The 22,899-nt window shown below is 38.5% G+C and overlaps 1 long non-coding RNA gene across 1 annotated transcript in view; it reads left to right on the forward strand.

Annotated features, from left to right (window-relative positions):
- LOC116588367 overlaps positions 1 to 19,959 on the forward strand; it is a 249,992-nt gene extending 230,033 nt beyond the window's left edge. Inside the window, exon 4 of the long non-coding RNA XR_004284916.1 lies at positions 19,083 to 19,959. This is a non-coding gene — a long non-coding RNA (uncharacterized LOC116588367). The remainder of the gene's footprint in view (positions 1 to 19,082) is intronic.
- The last annotated feature ends 2,940 nt before the right edge of the window (positions 19,960 to 22,899 follow it).

The raw sequence follows: 22,899 nt of genomic DNA on the forward strand, positions 1-22,899 counted from the left end.
TGATGTAACAAATGCCTCCTGTCTCTGTTGCTTTGGTGGCTGTCCAGAATGTAAGCTCCTCTCCCTCTGTCTTCTTCCTACTTTGGATGCCCAAACAAGTCTGTGTTTTTCTTCCTATTACTCAACTTTTCCTTTCATCCTGCCCCCTCCCAGCTTTTCTTTGGTGCCTATTATTTTCCTGTATCCATACCTCCTTATACCTTAGGTTCCTTCCCTCATCATTCCCTCCACATTCTTGACGTCCCTGATGCCTGACTCACCCTGATGACATTGCTTCCCTCACTAGGGGTGATCTAGTACCCTAACTCCAGTAACTTGGGCAGGATGCTTCTCATCCTCCAAGCTCTTTCCACATCATGAGTCCTCCCATCTCAGGTAAAAATTCTTGCTCTTTTGAGACTTGGAACACCCAACTAAATCACCATCTCTCATCCCATTCTTCTACCAAATTCTTAGGTCTCTCCCACATTCTTTGGAAGACCAGGCTTACAACTTCATTCTCCTTCCCAAGCTTCCTCTCCATCATGAGTTACTCTCCTGTTTATATGGATCACACACATAACACCCTGACCTCTTGAATTTTTATCTTCTTAGGTCCAATAGCCTTCACCTTTCCCCATACTAGCTCTTCATTCTTGTGATCCTGCACTCACCATGACCCTTTTCTGATCCCAGCATCCTACACTTGTTTTCAGCTTTCTCAGCCCAAGGTCCACAAATTCTGTTCTTCAGCTTAATCAAGGGCTTCAACCCACTATTCCTCTGCCTCTCTATCCATCCTCCTCCTCCCACCTTTACTGCTCTCTCAGCCAACTTAGATCCTATTGTGTATCACTTTGGTCACTTTATTAATGTTCTTGCTCACCTGTTCTATTTCACCTACACAGCTAAATCCCAACCATGGATCAATCTCGATACAGGTCTTCTCAGTTCAAACCTCTCTCAACTGATGATTCTGGTGAATATTATATAGCCAAGAATATGCATGCACTCAAATCTTATGGTCTCCAACCCACTCTTATTACTATTGGCTCTAAATGTTGACCCCCTTCTCTCTGATTCCATGATAAGGCCACCTCCACTTCTAAGGAGACATTATTTTAGGTCTGATATGACTTCATAATCAGGTTGTTGTCTAGTCTCAAGGGCCAGGACTCACTCTAGATTTTTTTAGACGACTTTTATATATCTGCTATGATCCATCATGAATTGATTTATGGTTTTATAGAGAATGATCATGTATTTTTTTTTTATTTTAGGTTCACAAAGAGTATTTCTCTGTGGTTCTCATTTATTGTTTATTCTACCATGTTCCAGGAGTTGACAGGGTTGGATCTTATTAATTAGTATTAACATTCATATTCTTACATATCAATGCATGACTCTAAAATCCTATCTTGGTCACTTCAATGGGCTTTGACTTCTTACAGAATCCTCTTTCTCTTCCCTTCTCTGATGTGAATTTCCTGGAAGCTCCTACTTTATCCTCATGGATCTTTAAGGTCCAATTAGCATTAACTCCATCCTAAGGAAAAAGAAAGCCGGGTTTCTTAAGAAAAAAATTTAAAGCAGTTTTAGGTCTCCCCCATTATTAGCATCACCAGAATGGTCTATTTTTAAGCAAGAATTGAACCTACATTGACTCATCATAATCAGCCAAAGTCCATTGTTTACCTTAGGGATCACTCCTGGTATTATACATTCTATGGGCTTGGGCAAACATAATGACACATATCCATCATTACAATATCAGAGTATTTCACTGCCTTAAATGTCCTCTGTGACCTGCCTGTGACACTGAGACTGATGTAATTCTTGTAGGAGATTCTACTCTGTGATATATGAATTTAAGAAACTTCCTTCTCTTTTTGATGCTCTTCTTCAGTGCGAAATGGAATAGTTATCACTATAGCCCAAAGTGTTGGTTAAAGTACTCTGACATTAGGGTAAAATTAGCTTGAAAAGCAATTTTCAATGCCTCTCTTTCATTTTACAGGAATAAATCTTAAAGTCTACTTTCTGCATAATTTGACGTATTATAGTCTTAAAAATTAAAGTGAGTGTATATTGCTATATAAGAATTCTATACTTCAACTCTATGACTGAAGTTAAAGTGTTTCTCGTTCTGCATTTGCTGAACAAACTACACCCTATTCTCCTTTTAAATACTTAGAATAAAATAGATATCATTGAATCATAATAGCCAATGTGTATCTTCTCCATTATTAACAATTTAATGGTCAAGATGGATAGTTTTTTTTCTCAGATGAATGGGCTTCAATTTGCTTGCAACAATTTAGTAATGATAGTAACAGTCTAGTGCTAATCATCATATCTTGCTATAACTCCAAGGATTATGTCCATTTTGAATAAGAATAAATGAAGAGAGAATGAGAAACCAAAGATCATACAGTAAGTTTTAAAAACAGGTTCATCAACACCTAGACCCTGCACATCACTGCTCATAAGAAGTTAGGTTAAAAGAAACTGAAATGCTATTCCAAATGTGTTTCAAGTTCCTGTGTTCCCTCCCCAATGTCTACCAAGTCCCGACCCATTCTTCAAGTCCCACTAAATTGACCAATAATACATAGACCGTTCCCAGCTGGGGAATGACTTTTGGGGGTGGGGATGGGTCTATTTAGGAAAGAAGAGGTGAGGTCGTGGTTGACCTTCCAGTGATGTATAGAATGAACTATCTGGAGAAGCTTGAGTGTTATAAATAGTAGGGAGATTCTGAATGGGAACCATCTCATGAAGGGTAGAAGGAACTGACCAACATGCCAGATGGACTGGTAAACAGGAAAGGTCAGGTCATCTTATCAGGAAAGAAGAAGTTAGGGTGACACATAAGCACAAGACTACTAACTTGAAATCATATTTTAGCATGACAGGGAAGCTAGGGAAGAGAAATGCTATCTTACTTCATATTATTTGTTTTGTAATGCTAAAGCATTCAAATAAACAACTGTTAATTTAACCAAATGATGTAGATTTATGTAACTGCATGGTATGTATCAGAATGCAATGTAACTGGTAGCATTTCTCATTTAAACAAACCTTGTCATCCTTAATGCAATGCTGCAGTTTTTAAGGCACACTGGCAATCTTAAATTAGGACTCAGAGTCACCCATAGAAGAGCTCCAACACATCATTGTCTGCCTCTAAACTCGTACGCCAAATCCCTCACCTTACTTCTAGAGTTATTTTTCTAAAATAAAGATCAGCTAGAGTAACTTTCTCCCAAATGCCTGCAGTGGCTTCCCACTGTCTTGCAAGTAAATTCTAGCACAGTGTTCCAAATTCTCCATGAGGTAATGCTTTTCTGCCTCTTCCGATTCAACACCCAGAGTTTCTCTGAATTAATCATGAACCTCCTTCCAAAACTTAGCTCAGACTCTTCCTGCAGCTTATTTTGTCCTTCTCCCTTGCTCTATATTTTAAGATCCTTTACTCCTTACTGTATTACTATACCCTCCCTATGAATACCTCTATTAATACTCTATCTTAAAGTGCCCTATTTCTGCATGGAACTCCCAAGTTCTATCACACTCAGCTGTTACATAGCACCTTGTGTGCAGCTAGTTGGAGTCTGATCTCCACTGCACCAGCTTGTTTCATACTTTCTTGAATTTCCCACAGGCAGGGGTTCTCAAACTTCAGGAAGCAGCAGAACTACCTGGGCATCTGGTTAAAACACAGACTGCTGACCCCACCCTGGAGTTTTGGACTCCGCAGTTCAGGGAAGGGGCCCAAGAATCTACATTTCTAAAAGTTCCCAAGTGCTGCTGTTGCTGCTGATGCTGCTCAGAGAACCCTGGCCCTCTCGGGTCTAGGATAATATCTTAAACCTAGTAGGCTCACCAAACACTTCCTAGATAAGTCCTACTTACTGATTGAAAATTTAAGAAGAGTTTTACTAAGACTTAGCAGTGTGTCTAAAAATATTAATACAAAGGTTTTATTTAACTATGTAGAAAGTAGAGTTTGTATGATCAATAAAAGTTGACAAATTTCACTTATGTGTCATCTAAACAGTTCTGATCTATACGTGACCTTTGAAAGTGGGGGATAGAGCACAGGGTTAATGAAGATTTACCTACAGGCAATGGGCAGTGAAAGAAACTGCATAGCTTCTTCAAGGGCTTGTGACAATTCACTTAGTTCCCCCTTGACTAACAAGGAAATAGGAGTTCAGGAAGGTTACATAGTAGAACTGGAGCTCAGGCCGGCCTTTAGTCTCTCTTGCTCATCTCATTTCTGGTTCCTCAGACACAGCAGTATCTTCCGTGGAATTAAAACACAGGTACTGAGAAAATACTAGGTTCAAGCCCAGGAAGGACAACAAACCCAAAATCCCAAATTGACTTTGAGTGAGTCGTCATGAGTAGGTGACAGCAAGGACGTTCCAGTAAGCCCGTGCTGTCTGTCCCCCAGGATTCCCGGGACGTTATTCATTTCATGCCTCTGGAGCCATGACAGGAACGTTGGCCTCTGCTTCTGCCTGGCCAAGACCTGAGGCTCAGCGCTGTTAGTCTCTCTCCCCCCCTCCCTCTCTCTCTTAAACCTGCGAAGTGCTCCTTTCTTCTCTTTGGGGAAATGAGAGCGATTACAGCTGCTGCCACCTAGAGGTCAGAATAAGTCAATGAAACTGCTAGTTTAAGAATAAATTTATACCTGGATGTAAGGAGCAAAGTTTTCTGAAAATAATTATGAATTTCTAAACATCTTTTCTCTTCTCTCAGAGACTTAAGGAAAAAAAAAAAACCCACAAAAACATATCTAAGCCTCCTTTGTGACTATCAAAATAGGTTGTTCCTAGGTCCAGACCACCTCCTAGTGTGGAGATTAGGGTAGAGCAGAGGTAAAGAAAGGGCCGGCTGTCTATGGACCAAGAACATCAGCGTCACCTGGGAACATGTGAGAAACACAATTTCACACACTCTACACTAACAATGTACTGAACCAGAAATTCTGGGTTTGGTGCCGTGAAATCTGTATCTTAACAAGCCTTCCAGGTAATTCTAATGTAGACTAAAGGTTAAGAACTATTGCCAGTGTTTAGTCATTCATAAATTAGGCATCCCCAAAACTATAATTCTCTTTTCAATGACTGCCACCAAACCCTACGCAACTAGTGCTTCAGGCCAAATTCTGTCGATATTACAAGGTGGTTTTTGACGTCAAAGTGCCATAATTTTTGGAGAGGCTTTAAGAGAATGCAAGAGCTTGGGATTTTTAACCTAATTTTTCTTTTTTATTTTAAAAGTTTGCATTTAATGTATATACTTGAGCACAAACATTTAAATCATAGTATGGGAAAGGTCTGTGCGGTAGAAGTTCAGAGTTGAAAGGTCACTTGAAATATCACAAGAACTAATCCCAATTTAAAGTTGAAAAAGAGGCTTAGAGAGTTGCCGTGACTCCCTAGGATCCCAGAGGCCTGTTAATCCTATGACCTACACTGCCTTCCATGAGGTACCCTGCTGCCACTGGGTTTGTGCATCAAAAAGGAGCAATAAATAACGATAACAATAAGTAAATAGTGTCTCTTGTTTACATTGATCATCCTTATCATACCTCTATGAAACAATACTTAGGTGTAGTATTTCCATAGGGTAATTTGCTACATGTGTAATTTTTATTCAATTTTATACATGTTTTGAGGTCATGAACTATCCTTTGATACTCTGAGAACATTTAAGAACTCTATCCTTGAAATTTTCTCCTTACCCAGTACACACCACATGACTCTGTGTCCAACTGCAGAATTCTCCCTTGAACCCTCCCTACCCCCCCACCATGAACCGTAAGGAGTTCCACAGAAGCCAAGCTAAAAATTTCAGCTTTAAGAAGTTCATTTAACACCAAGATAAAGAAACAGTCTTTTCACATGTTCCCTCTCAGCCAAAGACTTTCTTTAGAAATTTTTTTGCTTCTCCATGAATCCCATATACATAATTGCCAGCTCGTTTCCCTCACCTTTCTCTCCAATGCTCCAAACTCAGCCCTGAGTTTGGAGACGGCCAGTGGCAGTGTCTAAGAGACAGATCTTTCAGCTTGCCTTCTGTAGACATTCTATCTCCTTCTCCACGAGGACTCCTGCCTTGCCAGACAGTGCTGGCATCGCCAATATTAGTGGGGAATGGTGGCAAGATCTGGAACCATTTTTAACATGCCTTGTGGTCCCCAAGATAAGCAGAACATGCAACCCCTTGCTGCGTGTTGGACACACAGATGCAGCAGAAACTCTGTGCACATTTGGAAAGCGTTCTTATTCTAGGATTTTGTTCAAACATGAACAACTCTAGTTTCTCTTTCTCACTGGCTTTCTCCTTTGTGGCTCTGTCTCTGAGAATCATAAAATCCCCAACTGGCAGCCACAGAGAGCAGATTAGTTTAAAATTCTTTCTAGTAAAGAAATTCGTCCAGTGGAAGTGGCAAGGGACATGTCATAACAGATTTACAGTTTGCACAATAAATAAAGGGCCAAAGAAGCCCCAGGGGAGGGTTGGAGGTGAGCCTAGAGAATTCCTGGAGTGATGAGAGTGCAGGGGTCACAGAGTCGACACCAAGAGGACAGGGACCAGGCCAACAATCTCTGTGATGCACGCGGACCTTAGAGTACAGATATCACGTGATAAGGGGGGTCCCACGTGAAAAGATGAAGATGTTACTTACCTGTAGTTATTCTAGAATCTGTTACCATAGATGATTGCTTGGTCACATAAACCACTACCAAAATCTAAAAGATTCATCGTGGATCCAGATATCAGAATAGGGGTGGATTGGACAGTTAAGTAGAGGGCACAGCTGGGAGAAGCACGTCACGTGGGTCACACCAGGGGCTGGGCTAAGTGACAGCAACAGGAGGACTTAGGAAGTCCGACAAGTGGGTAGGAGGTCATAATTCAGTTCTACTTATTTTTTTCTTACTATGTTTTCCAATTCTCTGAAAATTTTTTCAAGAAGGGCCCTTAGCAACTAGGTCAGAAAAAAAAAAAAAAAATCTGGCCCTATTTGAAATCCTTTTATGAAATGCTCAAAACGACTTGGCCAATAAAGAATGACTGTATAAGATGGGATCCTAAATAAACAGTTAATGGTTTGAAATAGAAAAATTATTTTAAAATCTTATTTAAAGTCAGTAGATCATTTTTCAAAAGGGTCTCCTTTTAAGTTGAGCCATCACCTAGTAAAATGTCACAGGTTCCCTAATCGATAAGCTGTAATACATGTGTTTGAAGTAACGACGTATAGCTAATGTGTTCATTATTCATGACAATTATGTACACGCACCACTTTAATCTTCATTATCCCCCACAGACATTAGCTAATTTATCTGCAGTGAGACTCCTGAGCAGTGCACAGCTATTTCTGTTATTGGGCAGGCAGAGGAATTAATGCAAGGTGAAAGGCCTTGATTCTCCAAAGTCCCATTTCTGAACACTGATCCAGCTGAAATATTGAAGACAAATTGTTGACTGGAAGCAAACAGAAAGATAAAATATTTGCCAGTTTGATTGGAAAGTGTTGCTGGTGTTTACTTACCCCAGAAGGCTTAAATGAAGCAGGGATTTAGAAACAATTAAGAACCCCATATGCATTTCCACTTTAAGGCTCCAATTACTATGTCAAACTCTGTGACTTGTGGATGGCAACAAGGAGTTCCCTACATCCTTCCCTTTGGGGAGACTGAGGCAGCGTGGTTTAGTTAGAGCTCCCTGTTCTCTTTTCTACCTCAAAACTGGTGCCTCGTCGAAGTAAGCATTTTCACCATCAGGCAAGTCCGCAATGCTATTTCTTCTTGGCAAACATCTCTCGTCATCCTTTCCTCCACTGCGTGTGAATCTCTCTCTCTTTTTTTTTTTTAAAGATTTTGTTTATTTATTTGAAAGAGAGAGAACACAAAGTGGGGAGGGGAGCAGAGGAAGAAGGGACCTCCGCTGAGCAGTGAGCCTAAGGCAGGCCTTGGTACCAGGCCACAGGGATCTGACTTGAGCCAAAGGCAGATGCTTAACCAACTGAGCCACCCAGGCGCCCCCTTTGTGTCAATCTTTTCTCGTCAAATGCATTCATGGCCATGGGAGAACAGCTGGTTGTCTCTTTACCTTTCTATCTATCCTTACTACCCTTTCTTGGTGATCTTTTTTTTTTTTTTTTCCTATTCCTACATTTTTATTTGGTTGGCCTTAAAGTGGCATCAATAAAATGAACCAGAACTCCATTTTGGAGGAACGGGTAGAGCCATAGATAGGATATTAGGATTGCATAATCCCCGATTTCCCATAGACCCCAAATATTTCTTTTGGCGTATTTCTTCTATATTTCTTTTGGCGTCCTTCTATTGGCTAATCCAGCTTTAGTGTATAGGGTCTTCAGTAGGTTGTGAAGGTTTGTGTGGTTCCACCAGTTATTACTCATGTAAAATTGGACACTTTGGAAGGTTATTTTGTTCCTTTTTTTTTTTTAAGATTTTTATTTATTTATTTGAGAGAGAGAGAGAGAGCATGAGCAGAGGAGAGTGAGAAGCAGAGTCTCTGCTGAGCAGGGAGCACAAGGTAGTGTGATGCCAGGCTCGGTCCAGGACCCTGGGATCATGACCTGAGCTGAAGTCAGACACTTAACCGACTGAGCCACCCAGGCACCCCTATTTTGTTTCTTCTAACTTTCATTTCCTCATCTAGAAACTGGGAGTAATCCAAGCAGTGCCTTTATAATGCCTCACTCATACCAAGCTTAAGAAAAATTGTGAACAATATATTATTTGTTATATCACAGCACCATAATTTGATAATCATATGATTAAAAAAAACTGAATCTTTTTACAAAGCTAATGGATTCCTTTTAAATTTGTGGGAAATGTGCATAATTTGTTCTATTTTCTACTCCTGGAAAGAAAATATACTTTCTCTTAGAACATAAATGGCTGGCCTATGGTTCCCTAGAGCTATCTGGGTTTTGTTACCAAGGGCAAACCAGCATCTCTCCAGCTTTTTCCATCCTGCCTATTCTTACTTCCTTTTCTGAAATTCCCCTTCCAATAAACGGACACTTCCTTACATCATTACCTCCAGGCTTTCAAAGTCATCCTTCTGGCTACCTTGGACTTGTCACCATGCTCTTTCCACCATTTCTGTATTGTCTACATAATTTCTAGAAGCCAGATGTAAATAAATACGGAGCAGGTCTGTCCACAGGAGATTGTAACAAGACACCAAGGTGGGGAGCAGTTCATCTCAATCCTTTCAGCAGAGAGATCTTCAAAAGATGAGTGTCTTAAATTTATCTTAATGCTCCTTGGCTTTTCTTTTTTCCTTTTAGAAATAGCTCTTGTCTGATTATTACTCTTGAGATGGTGAGAGAGAGAGGCACAGCATGGTGAAACTTTTATTAACTCTGGCACAGGCCTGTCCACAGGGGAGAAAACTCTTTCAAATCTCAGAAGCAATCGATGGTTGGAAATGTGGAGCTGGGAGACCCAGAAGGGGAGGACAGGTGGGCAGATGGTATCAAATCGTTGCAGGGAAGCAAAGTACTGTCATCTCAGAGGGATGTCTTTCAGTTTTATCCCAACAGAACCAGGGGCATTGTCCCATTTACAAATTTTGTTTGCTTTGCTGGGACAAGCTGATGGAGAAACATATTAGAAAATCTTTAGTATTTCCTCTCATCCCAAAACAGCATCTAGAAATCAACATCGTTTTCTAGATTTCAAAGCAATGAAAGGCTGTGCATTAGATAAACTGGAGGCCTCACAGTCTGTTACCCCAAAGTTGTACATATAAAAGAAAAGCCTGGAATAAGTGACTGTTTGGGGAAAACTGGTTGTTTTGGGAATGGATTCTGTTTGGGGGAACGTTTTGGCAATATCCTTTGAATAAAGTACATTAATGTTTAATACCCATAAAAATTTCCTTAGATGTGTGTACAAATTTGAAAGCGTGCATGGAAGTTGCCTAAAGTTCTGACATTTTTCCCTGTATCAGTCTTTGTGATAGAAAAAGACAGTGCTTGAAAAATGACTAACCTCATAAAACATTCCAAAAATATTTACAAAATTAAGCCAACTTTTGCAAACTCTCTTATGATCGTGACTGGCTTTTTTCTCTCTTATGGTAAATCAGGCCATGGTTGAGATTTTGGTCTGACATGGGAATATTTGGTATCTCTCTCTCCTTTCAAGATTCTGTCTTGATTCTTTCAGAGGCAGAAAATAATTCATTGAGTTTGACATCACTTCCCAAATAGCTATATTTACTCCATAATATCACTATAAAAAGTTTCCCTTCCCCTTATTCTTTTTAGACACGTAAATGTCACTTTCTTCTATGGAAAAACTTAACACCATGTATAGTCCCAAACCAGCTACAGTAAATCTGAAACTCAATCCTCAACATTGTTTCAACTAAAACCACCAACCTCTTACCACTCCTTCCAGTGACCCATAGTCAGCGTTTTACCTCCAAGGAAATTTAAAAATATATAAGCTAAGATCTGCCCTTATTTTCGGGCCTTAGATTAATAAATTGATTTTCCCAAGATATTGTATAATAAGAAGTCCACTTCTACCTTCTTCTGTTTTCTTCAGAAAGTCTGAGAAAGAAGTGGAAGCCAAACGCTTTATCAAATCTTGACCAGGTTGTGATTTAAAGCTTTGGCTGAGTCTGGATACACATTGGAAGGCAGGCACAGTGGAATTAACTATAGGGGTTACAGAATTATGGCTGAATTATTTTTCATCAAAATATTCAAGGAAGTTCATCTCTGTGTTAATAACAGGAGAAATACAGAGAAGTTTTGTAGGTGAGGCAGGAGGATGGAGGCAAGACAAATAACTTTTAAGAACAGGAATGTCTAATGTCCAACTCCAGATTCCTAGTGGAGAGGCAGAGTCAACCTTGTCCTTCTCTTCACTATCTCTACAAACCTTCAATAAAGTCTTCTACCTACATAGAAGCTCCTTTATGTATAGAAATCAAAGGAAGAAACTGGGCTTAACATTAGGGTTAGTGTGGACTAACAAACATCAGTCCATCAGGGCCAGGAAGCTAGACCCCAGAGTATCTATGAAAGTATAAGTCCCAGAGGGATTTACAGGGGTCTTGAGAAGGGCAATGGCTATTTTCTGGGTTGTGGCATGGGAATTGGAATCAATCTCGTCATGAACTTAATGGGGTGGCATGACACCAGGTAGCAGCGGATTATGAGTCTGGAGACTTGTTTCAAAACCTGGCTTAGTCACACACGAGTTGGTTAATATAAAGAAAGTGCAGCTTGGTTTCCTCATCAGGAAAATGGGAATATTATTTTTGTAATAAACAATCCAGGGTCACCAATGGATATTAAGATAGGTGAAACATTGTTGAAGAAAGGGATATTCTCAGACTTCCTATTCTCCAACCCGTATTCCCTTCAAATTATAAGAAAATGTGTTTTTACAATTAAGAAATTATAAGTGATCTTATAATTGAGACATTTCCAAGACATCAAAAATAATAATACTAATAAAGAGAGTGATAATGGTACAGATTTTATGGTCTGGGGAGATTCATGCTGAAGTATTTAGAGGTGAGGTATTATGATGTCTCAAACTTCCTTTAAAATATATCATTATGTATATATACTCATATAATAAATATAAACATATATTACATGCCACATATACATCCACACATACATAATAAATGTGTCTTTTTACATATACACACATAAATATGTATCTATGTGTAAATTCCTTTCTCTCCATCTATATCCAATATAATACAGATATACATTTCATCTTATCTACAGATAATACAGATAAGTGTAGAGACACAGAAAAGTGTGCAAATGGGGCAAAATGTTAACAATCAGTAAATATAAGTGAAGTGTATATGTGTTTATTGTAGGATTTTTTTCAAATTTTTCAAAATAAAATGTTTACCATGTAGTTAGAGCAGAATACCTAGCATTCCATCAGGCACCACGTCTATGCTCATTTTGTGTTGATCACCTTTTCCTCTTTCCTCCTTTTTCCTCTACTACATGTGTTCACTTTCCTCCATTCATGAGAAGCTCTCATTACAGTTAAATATACCTTGGGTCCAGTTACATTACCCAAAAAAAAAAAAAAAAAAAAAAAAGTAGTTTCTAAAAAAACATAAAGCACAAAATGCCAAGTGGCAATAATTGACAGCTCTGAAAGATTGTTTTGTTCTCCAAAAGGGACATCTCATGGGATTGCATATTAAATATTTGCCAGAATTAAGGGAGGAAGAAATTCAGTAGTTAAGGGGATAAAAAACAGTACCCAGAACACTAACATTTCTCAACAAATATGAAAATACAGCAAACATTATTTCAGAGTGCTGATTTAGTAATGCAAATCCAAGACTATTTTCCTGAGAACATTCTTCCTCAAGGTAATAGGTTTTAATGCCTGTAGAAATGATGAACATTTAGTTGGAAGTTGCCTCAGGGGCCTGAATTATGTGCACAGTTAATTGTGTACCATTGAAAGATATTTCTGTCAAACCTCCTGGTCAACAGAACTAGTGGCCAGTGTGCGTCTTGATTTTTAGGATAAAGTCTTTAGGGTTCTGGCATATTCTTTCTTTAGCTCGGCCTACATCATATCTTTTATGCTGGAATGCGTATAGGAAGGAAACAGGAGAACATGATCAGTCTGGGTGCCCCTTTGGACTCCAATTCTCTTAAATTCCACTTCTTCTCTTGGTGATTTTGTAAACATGAATCTTTTTCCTAATTCTATCACTCATCTTCAAAGCTCTCCTGGTAGAGGGAAGGGGGAGCCAATTACTTAACATCCCAACCTCTGAAGTGAGAAAACTGAAAGACTCGAGGAGAAATTACTTTCTAAAACCATACAGTAAAAACTCAAGTTTTCCTATCTAGCTTTCTTTCACTCCATGTATGTGAAGCACGATGTAAAATGTAGGAGGGCACGAAGAAGAAAGATGTTTAGGACCCGGTGTCTGCTAATGAAACACGAGCGATTATCACAAGAGCACTAGGAGTGTGTGTGTGAGAGGAGCTGGTAGGCAGACGGCAGCCTTCCACCCAGATGTGGGCTGTTGCTGTTATTTATCCAAACTCTCACCATTATCTTCTTCTTCATCCTCTGTGTGTATCATGGCAGGGTTCTCAGGAATTGAGGAGGAAGAAGAAAAATGATTTCCTGTGTGGGAAAGCTAATTCTAAGCAATTTTTGAGTGAAAGCCGTCATCCTGAGGGTTTTTAAAGCCATGGTTGGGGCAAGAGTGGGGCCGGTGTATTCAGAGGGAAGAGGCAGCATGAGGGATGAGGGGTGAGGGGGAGGACAATGCGTAACACTCTCTGATGGCAGCAGAAGGTGCCCTGATGGCAGATAGGCAGTCGGGGTCAGAATAAAATAGGGGAGGATGTGGGGTCCAATGGCGGGAAGACAGTGAAGCCCATGGTCAGATTTTAATGGGATTCAGGAAGCAATGAAGAGCAACGGCAGAATTCTGAGAAAGGAAACATTGCGATGAAGTGACGCTTGGGAAGAAGAAGTCCTTTCAAGTATTTTGAATAGATGGAGGACAATTGAAACCAGAAGAGGAAAGAGGTTTTAAGACGGAGCAGTTTCAGGGAGAGGAAGATCTTGCTTTGATCAGCAAGGTGAAGACCGAGACAAAGCGTGTCTAGAGAGCACAGATGGGGTGAGGTATGCTCAAAAAGTGAGGCTCTGCGAGAAGTTAGGTGTGTGAGAACCCAAGGAAAGCCTTATGTGGGTCTAAAGTCAGCAAAGACTCTTCTTGCTGGGGGCTTGGAGAGAAAGACAAACCACCCTACCTCACCCCAAGATTCAAGGGTGTTTCGATGAGACTGGAAAGCAGATGGGTCTGAAAACCTGGCACTTCTAAGATTTTGTCAGCCCCGTTTGTCATCGGAAACTGCTGGTCACTGGCTTGGGCTCTCAAGTCCTTCCCTCTTTCTGTCATTGAGGGTTCCACTGTTCTGCTTATGGTCTGCCATTACAGGGTGGGGACAGAGCCAAGCCATGCCGTGGCAGTGACTGTCAGCTTGCATGGGTTTGAGATACTGCTGTCCTTGTTCAGCTTTAGAGAATTTCAAATAATAAGTGACTTTTTAAAAAGACTTTATTTATGTATTTGACAGGCAGAGATCACAAGTAGGCAGAGAGGCAGGCAGAGAGAGAGGAAGGGAAGCAGGCTCCATCCCGAGCAGAGAGAAAGCCTGATGCGGGGCTTGATCCCAGGACCCTGGGATCATGACTTGAGCTGAAGGCAGAGGCTTTTCCACTTAGACACCCAGGTGCCCCTCAAATAATAAGTGGTTTTAAAATGGCTTTGTTGACTTGACCACTGTGTTACTGCTCTGGCCATCTTGCCACTCGGATGGGCCGTGTTCTTGCACACGGAGAGAATACGTCCTGCTGTCCTGCCATGGGGTCTGTAGTCCCAGCAGGAGGGCCTATAGTTTTCTCTCCCTGCTGTTCCATGTTATGGAAAGAAAGAAATTCTGGAGTCCTTTTTAAAAATGTACCTTTTTTATTTATGCTGATAGCAGGGTCCCCAGACAAGACTCCTTATGCCATCGTATCATATATTTATTATGAAATGACTGTTACCTAAATTCATAGGGGCCTGAGATGGGACAGAAATCTGTGAGGTGCCCACTGTACTTATATGGAATCTATGGAAATAAAAAGAGGCTGTGTTTATTTAACAATGCTCATGTAGTTCTTACTTTGTGCTCTGTGCTAAGTACTTTATGGAATTCCTGGGACAGCCCTGTGAGGTAGATGTAAATAGTGCCATCTTCCTGGTTGTTTTCAGAGGTGGAATGGGAGGCCCAGAGACATGGTAACCTGCCCTGGGCTAAACAGCTAATAATGGGATTTAATTCTAAATACTTAGATGACTGGTTTTTGGATTTTTAACCCCTATGCTATACTGCCTCTCCAAATAAAGACAAAGATACATGTCTCTCCTCCAGGTAATGCTATTTGTAAATGGATTAAGTCCCACAATTTGTAAACTGGGAAAGAAGCCTCGTAAGTTGAAAGGCAGCATGGTCTCTGTGCTCTCCTCATCTTCACCCCATGGTAGCCCAGTTTCTCTGGCCACTGGGGTGGGGGAGCTGAGGCATTATGGATATTTCCATAAATTCCCAGGTTAAGAGCCTGACGTTAAGAGCCCTGCCCCATGAGCTTCAACCTGCTCGTCTCTTATAGGAACCACCGGGACCGCTGCCTTCTTGCAGATGCCGAGAAGAGACTCGAGACCTAAGGGAGTGAATGAGGGATCATGTCCCATTTGGCCACTCTGTCACGCTGTCTTTGCTTCCTTTTGCTAACACATGACCAATCTTCAAACTCCAAAGGTGGCTGGTATACATAAGTTAACAACAAAGCACTCTCTCCTCTTCCGGGCAGAGGCTGTCACACCGGAACACTATCCTAGCGGTAATTCACTCACTTTGGAGTCTTTTGCCTGAGTTATGAAAAAGGGAGGGAGGCTAGGTCTTCTTGCCTAAGCAGGAGGCTATGGCTGGAGAGTTTCTGAAAGAAGGGGTCTCTGGGTATGGCAAGGCCTATGAACTACATTTCAATAAACCTCCATTCCAGTTACTGCGTCTTCTTACTGTACCCTGAAACTATTTCATTGCTTGTTGCTCCTTTTTTATCTTTGATTTATGCCTTCTCTTCCATGAGTAGTATTTCCCCCACTTCAATGGCCTGAGTCCATCACATCCTTAAAAACTCAATTGAAATTGCCCAAGAAGTCTTCCATGCTTATCCAAGCTGGAGGTGATTGGGTTTTGATTATTCAATTCCAAAATGTTTGAATTTATGTACCATTTATTCAGTACTCATAATTTACCATTTTCTACAGCCTATTCACGTGTCCATGTCTCATCTCCCCAACTATATTAAATGCTATTTGAGGCTAAATAATAGGTACTTAATAAAGGCCTCATAGTTGAGATTCACTTCTACTCTAGTGTCTGAGATCTCACTGGGGTCTTGGTTATCTCCTATAAATCAATACTTAAAGAGCTCCCCCATTCCCTTGTGGTACTAGCATTATATAAGTCTATCAAGGACTAGCCTAAGAGTAGAACCAATACAGAAACCAATGGGAAGGAGGACAGCATAAACAATTAAAAGAAGATATATCAGTGGGGGTTCCAGAAAGGAGAGAACTTGGATTGATCCAGATTATCAAATTTTAGAGCAGCAAGGATTTCAGACTCCTGGAATCCAACCATTCCAAGTAAAGCCACCAGAAGATAATGGGGCCAGCTGGGTGGATTATCAGAACTCTTTTCCGCTAAGGTTATGCCATTCTGCAAACAAATAGAGGAGATTTGTGAACTAGCACATCAATTTAGAATCTAGGGGGAAGCCAAGGGCTAATTTAGTTTGACCTTTAGCACACAGTCTATTTCAGACTAAATTTTATTATGGAAGCACATTCCACAATATACTTGTAGCTGAGAAGTAGAATCTAATCAGAGCTGACAGCAGCTCCTAGCCTCAGCAAAACTAACAACAGTATGAGCAAGAACCTGGCTTGGTGGAAATCTGAAAGAAAATTATTGGAACTGTATGAAAACAGAGTACCTAAGGTACTTCAGGGAGGCTGGGCAGGCACATGGTAGTTTCAAGGATGAGACTGGCAATGTTAAAAGTTTGGGTAACCCATTGCATTGGCGGCAGCAGCTAAATAAAGCCTGACATCAAAAACCTAAATGAGAACAGAAGCTGCTAAAATATGTTAACTCAAATCAGAGAAAACACAAGAAAAAGGAAAGGTTTAGGGAAATAATTCTTTGAATTAAAAAGAATAACATTAAAATAATCTACTCCTTCTCTAAGAATTCCAAGGAAACCATTTTTAGAACTATGGGAGCATGCTTGCTAAAAAAGAGAAATCATTCCATTCTGTGGTTTATTTTTCAACATTACATTTGGTTTTGAAAAGATAGAAAGATAGAAGTTTTATAGTCATTGTACAAAGAGTAAGACATAAAAGTATAAAAAGATAAAACGACTTCCTCACAATTAGGCAAGGAGTCAGCATGGGTCCAAGTTTTCAAACATAGATCTCCTGCACCAACTTTAGGAAAATGCTTTAAAAATCTAAAATCCTATAAAAACAGATAGAATAATTACCAATAAAGTCATATTGCCTATCATACAGTAAGTGTTTTACTTATTATGTTGAGTTGATTGCACACAAAATTTTTATGTTTTCTTTTTCTCTTTCTTTCTCCATTTAATTTCATTATTATTTTTTTTTTTTGCTCTGGGTAACATCTGTGTATGATATAAATTTAAATGTTTTCTCATTTTTATCCCCATATGTAACCACTTTTGTTGTTTTTTTAATGCATCTCTCTGGAGCTAATCTATGCACTGATAAGACTATACGTGGAAATAGAACTGTATTATACATGGAAATAGAATTGTATTTTGCACATTATTCTGCATTTTGGTTTTGTCATTAAACTTGAATCCCACGAGTTTTTACCTGGTTGTCTGCCTTATCCTTCTTCTAAGAGGTCATACATCATTGTTCACATCTAAAAGCCAAGGCTATATATTTAATAGCTCTCTACTGATGCACACTTGTTTTCAAGGTTTTTGGTTTTAGTAGTGCCAGCAATTCTTCAATTAATATCTTTATCAAAAACATTTTGCATGAGTGGGAGTATATCAGTAGAATCATTTCCTCAAATTAGCACTTACTGAAACATTAGGCTGCATCTGTGGTTTTGATGGATATGCCCAAATTGCTCTCTATAGAACTTCTACCAACTTATATTCACAACAACAAAAGATGAGAATGCCAGTTTCCCATATCCTGGTCAGTGAGCATGTTATTTAACTTAAAAAAATGTATATCATTGTCAATTTAATCTATACAAAATGTTTTCTTTTTTTCTTTTTTTTTTTACTTTGAATGAGAATGAGCATCTTATCATAAATTTGTCATTTTTATTTCTTGAACAGCTAGCATCAGTTTGAAAAAATATTCTTTTATCTTTTCATTTAATTAAATTAATTAAATTAAAAAAATTAATGATGCTTAACATGTATTCATATCTTAGTGATATAAACTGTGTACTTGACCTCGTAATTCTCTCTAGACATCTTAATTTTTCTCTTCTAAAAGTGGAGCGGTGTGTGTGTGTGTGCAAAATGGATTATCATCAAGATAGCTTTTATTTAGCATATCACAATGTGACTCCATTGGCAAGCTTATATAGCTGTCCCTTTGTTGTCTGTCTTTAAATCTTGAATTACTACAGTCTATCTGAGTACATTATCCAATAAACGACAACTTTGGCATCAGGGGAGTAAATGTCAGAATAAAGCTGAGGATTATCCATCTTTTCCTCCTTTGAAAAGGATTACTAGAGTTTTTTCCTTGTGATGAGCACATTTTGCAAATTCTTTATGTGACTTCAGTTCATGGTTAAACCTAACTTCCCTATTTCATCTAAGAGATTCTTAGTCTCTGAAAGAGATAAGCTATCTGAATCTTTTAGGAGCTTCTGAGGTCGATAAGGAGCTCCATGCCAAAGGAGATGACTTTTACCAGAAAAGCAATGCACTTCATCTTTTAATACACAAAGTCTGCACTATCAATGAAAATGTCGTATGTGAGACCTTCTGGTGAATGATTGATGCCATCCCTCATGTCTGCTGCAGACCTCCCTGGGTTTTCTCAGGCTACATTTCTCTAATCTTATTTCCGTGAAAAGGCCAGTAGAGAAGGGCAGCCTATATCTGGCAACCCTGGACTGGGTCACATGACTCAAGAAGACTGGTCAGAAGTGGGCTAAGGAACTGTACTGGTCTCTGTTGTCAATTTTATTGACAGAAAAATGAGTCATTAAAAAAGGACATCTGAAATTATAGACCTAATTTAGTTCCTGTCTATTAACCTGCAATTCAATAAAGCCTGAGAGCCGTTTTCATGCACCTGAAGTAGCTGAAAGTAACTGGTTTAAAAATCTGTTTAGTCTAGTCCCAGGAAAACTCAAAGATCTGCTGATTTCTCTCCTTTTCTCTAAAACACAGCATCTGCAAGGCTGGAAGACAGTCATCCCTCTACAAGATGCTGATAGCATTTCACAACCTGCTCAACCACTTTCTTTCGGCCCAATTTTGGAAGAAGAAATAACTTAGAGCTGTTTGTTTCCTGACTTGGGAACTTGATTTGAACCTTTGAAATGATTTATTGAAATCTTTGATTTTTTTTAACTAATGATACCACTGTAGGAAAAGGAGATTTGCTTATAAAATTCACCAATTTGGTTCTGGTTATCTCTGTTTCTTGCCATCACAAGTATCATTGGTGAGATCGCTATTGAGCATGGAAATAATTTGAGGAAATAAAATAGAGAGGTTTATAAAAAATCTAAATGCCTATAAATTCTAAAGTAACTATATGGAATATTTTAGCCTTTAAACCATTTGTTTTTTTAAGAATATATCTTCCAACATTTTTAGGTTTAAAAGCTAAAATCAAATTGAGAAGATGAAAAGAATATTCTGTGATTCTGTCTTTTCATGGATTTATACAAATATATTTTGTAAAAATAAGAAACCACTCAAGTAATGTGGAATTATGCTCTGAGTTTATGCTGTACAGTCCCAAGACTGTTATCAGAGGACAGTGTTTTTCTCCATATTGGTGTCCTTACATACAGAATATGTGTACAAACAGATGGACCATATTTAATAGTCTGGTGACTGTAAAAATTGAATTTATGGTTTTCCTTTATGCAAATAACAGTCATCTAGAAAATATAATGGGAAAAAGATATTATTAAAAATAGCAACAAAAATTAAAAACCCATAGCAAAGACCTTAAAAGAAGGGTCTACCCATATAGAAAAAACTACTAAAGTTCATTGAGAGTCACACAGATGATGTGAATAAATGTCTTCCAAATGGAAAAAAACAAAATATTGTGTGATGTCAATGCTTTCCAAAGTGATGCTTATATTTAATTCAATTCTTTTCAAACGTGAATTCTTGAAAAACATTCTAAAGTTCATTTAGAAGGATAAAGAGCTGAGACTCACCATTTTTTAAAGAAAATCTTAAGATGAAACTTGCATTGCCAGAGATTTGAACATATTAAAAAGCTATGGAATGTGGAATGGGTCGTGTTGGTGTCAGGACAGGCACACAAATGAACAAAACAGTAGAAACACCAGAAAAAGACCTATGTATACATGTTTTTAGCATACAATGAAAATGACATTTCAAATGGGTGAGGAAAGAATGAATTACTCAATAACTTGGATGATTGATTATTTTTTTTATAAAGTCATGTCTTTACTTATAGCAGAAGTGCCAGTGGTATGCCAGTAGTGGGTTGTAGATGAGCTGGGATGCCATCTTCGTAGAGACAGGAGTGGCTAAATAAATTCTGTGAACAGCCTCATTTGTTTACTCCAAAGTATCATAAAATAATCATTTTCTATGTGCACTTTCTATGATACGAATATAGGAGCAAGCACTGTGTTTTACTGTATACCAAAATATGTTCAAAGTGGATTTAAGAACTAAATGCAGATAAAACTGTAAAAGCACCACTACAAAATATGAACAAATGTCTTGGGTTCAGAAAGACCTTTAAAGGAATAAAACAGAAAAGGGAAATTATAAGGGAAAATAAATGAGATTTGATGAGATATCATGAGAATTTCTGCACTTTAACAGTATGAGATGAACAGAATTTAAGGGCAAGTGATCAACAGGGGAGAAATGTTTCAACCTGTGTTGAACAAGTGGAAAACTCCTACCAACTGAGAAGGAAAATATAGTCATCTATATATCATAAAAAGAAAAAGGCATGAACAGGCAATTCACACAGGTTATTTTTTAAAAAACATCAACCTTATGAAAAGAATGTTAAATATCATTAATATAGAAATGCAAACTGAAACAATAACAGGACCTCTTTTCACGTATCAAATGGGTAGACATGAAGGATATATAATTCCTAGGGTTGATTAGGGTGTGGGACAGCAAGCATTTTCATACTGAGAAGTAAGTAAATTGAAATAAACTTTTAAAGGGCAATTTGAAAATAGATTTCCTAAGCCTTTAAAATGTCTATACACTTGGACCTACTAGTTTTAGGGTTCTATCAGAAGTAAATAAAGATGGAGTTCAATCAGCATAATTCATAAAAAGGTCAATTTAAAGAAGTCTAAAGTTTCTTTGAGTAGGGGATTATATAAATTATGTTATATATTTACTGTAGACTTATATTTAGTCATTGAAAGTGTTAATAGAAAATGCTTACTGGTAAGAGAATATATTCACAATATAGAGCCAAAAAATAAAATGTAAGATGTCAGAGTGTGACACTATTTTTGTAAAATAATATTTAAACAAATGAAAAAGAATAGTAAATAGCAAAAAGTGAAGGATTATATATCAGTGCTGGATTACAGACAATGAGTGCTTCTCTGTGATTTTTCAGCTTCTAAAGTTACCTGCACAGAACATTTGTTCCTTTTGTAACTATTTTTGAAAGGTAGATATTATTAAAAAACAAAAATTTTTTAAAAGTTTATTTCATTTTAGCTATGTTTATGTCAGCATGCTTTAAATGATGATTCAAACTTCACCACATATCAGAGCTACCATCATCAGAAGAATCAGTCTTCTGATGTTTGACTTGTCATCTTCATGGAAATTGGCCCATCTTAAAAGATGAGGTGATGAGATCAGATGGAAATATGTAGTGGGGCTGGAGCACTGGCCAAGACTCTCCTAGCTTTGCTATCCATCCCACAGAGATGGCATCACCTACATAAGTACCTTGTACACAGTCAATAAATATTTGATGTTTATTTTGAAAATTCCTACTCTTACTCACTTACATTGCAGAAACTTTGCATCATTGATTCTGACAAAAATAGTAATCAAAAATTTAAGATTATCATTTATATTTAAACTACCCAAAACTTTGTGTTTATATAATGTTATAGTCTGAGCTCATATACTAGTTAAGAAATAGATTTGACTTTTAAGACTGTATACAATAAAGCTCAAGGTTGGGGTGCCTGGGTGGCTCAGTGGGTTAAGCTGCTGCCTTCAGCGAGTCATGATCTCTGGGTCCTGGGATTGAGCCCCGCATTGGGCTCTCTACTCAGCACGGAGCCTGCTTCCTCCTCTCTCTCTCTCTGCCTGCCTCTCTGCCTACTTGTGATCACTCTCTGTCAAATAAATAATAAAATCTTTAAAAATAAATAAATAAAGCTCAAGGTTATGTATACAAAAGGACTCTGTAACCTGTTTTAATGACACTCTTCGAGATGTGGTGTTGGCTTTATGTGTTCATAAGTTTTGGAAACTCACAAATTTAATAACCTACTGTGATGTGTTTATTTTTATCAGCTATAGAACATTGAAACTTAACGTTTGTGTGGATATACTACATTGACAATGTGTGTAGTTATATCAAGTTTTAAAAAGCAGAGGGAAATAATTTGGATCAAGAGAAGTTGGGGGCCTCATATGTGGAATTTAAGAAAGAAAACAGATGAACATATGGGAAGGGGGAAAAGAAAAAAAAAAAGGAGAGGAAAAGAAGCCATAAGTGACTCTTAATGATAGAGAATAAACTGATGGTTGATGAAGGAAGGGAGCTGGAAGATGGGCATTAAGGAGAGAGTCCGTGATGAGGACTGGGTGTTGTCTGTCAGTGATCAGTCCGTGCATTCTACTCTGCAAACCCATACTGCACTGTATGTTAACTTGCAAAATTTAAATACAAATAAATAAATATAAATAAAAAGAGAGGGTGGGGCAAGCACTGTAAATGTCTTAAATATTTAGTTGTATTTAAATATGCCTTATAACTGGGATGCCT

This window comes from Mustela erminea, chromosome 4 (genome assembly GCF_009829155.1).
Source record: "Mustela erminea isolate mMusErm1 chromosome 4, mMusErm1.Pri, whole genome shotgun sequence".
NCBI classification, from domain to species: domain Eukaryota; kingdom Metazoa; phylum Chordata; class Mammalia; order Carnivora; family Mustelidae; genus Mustela; species Mustela erminea.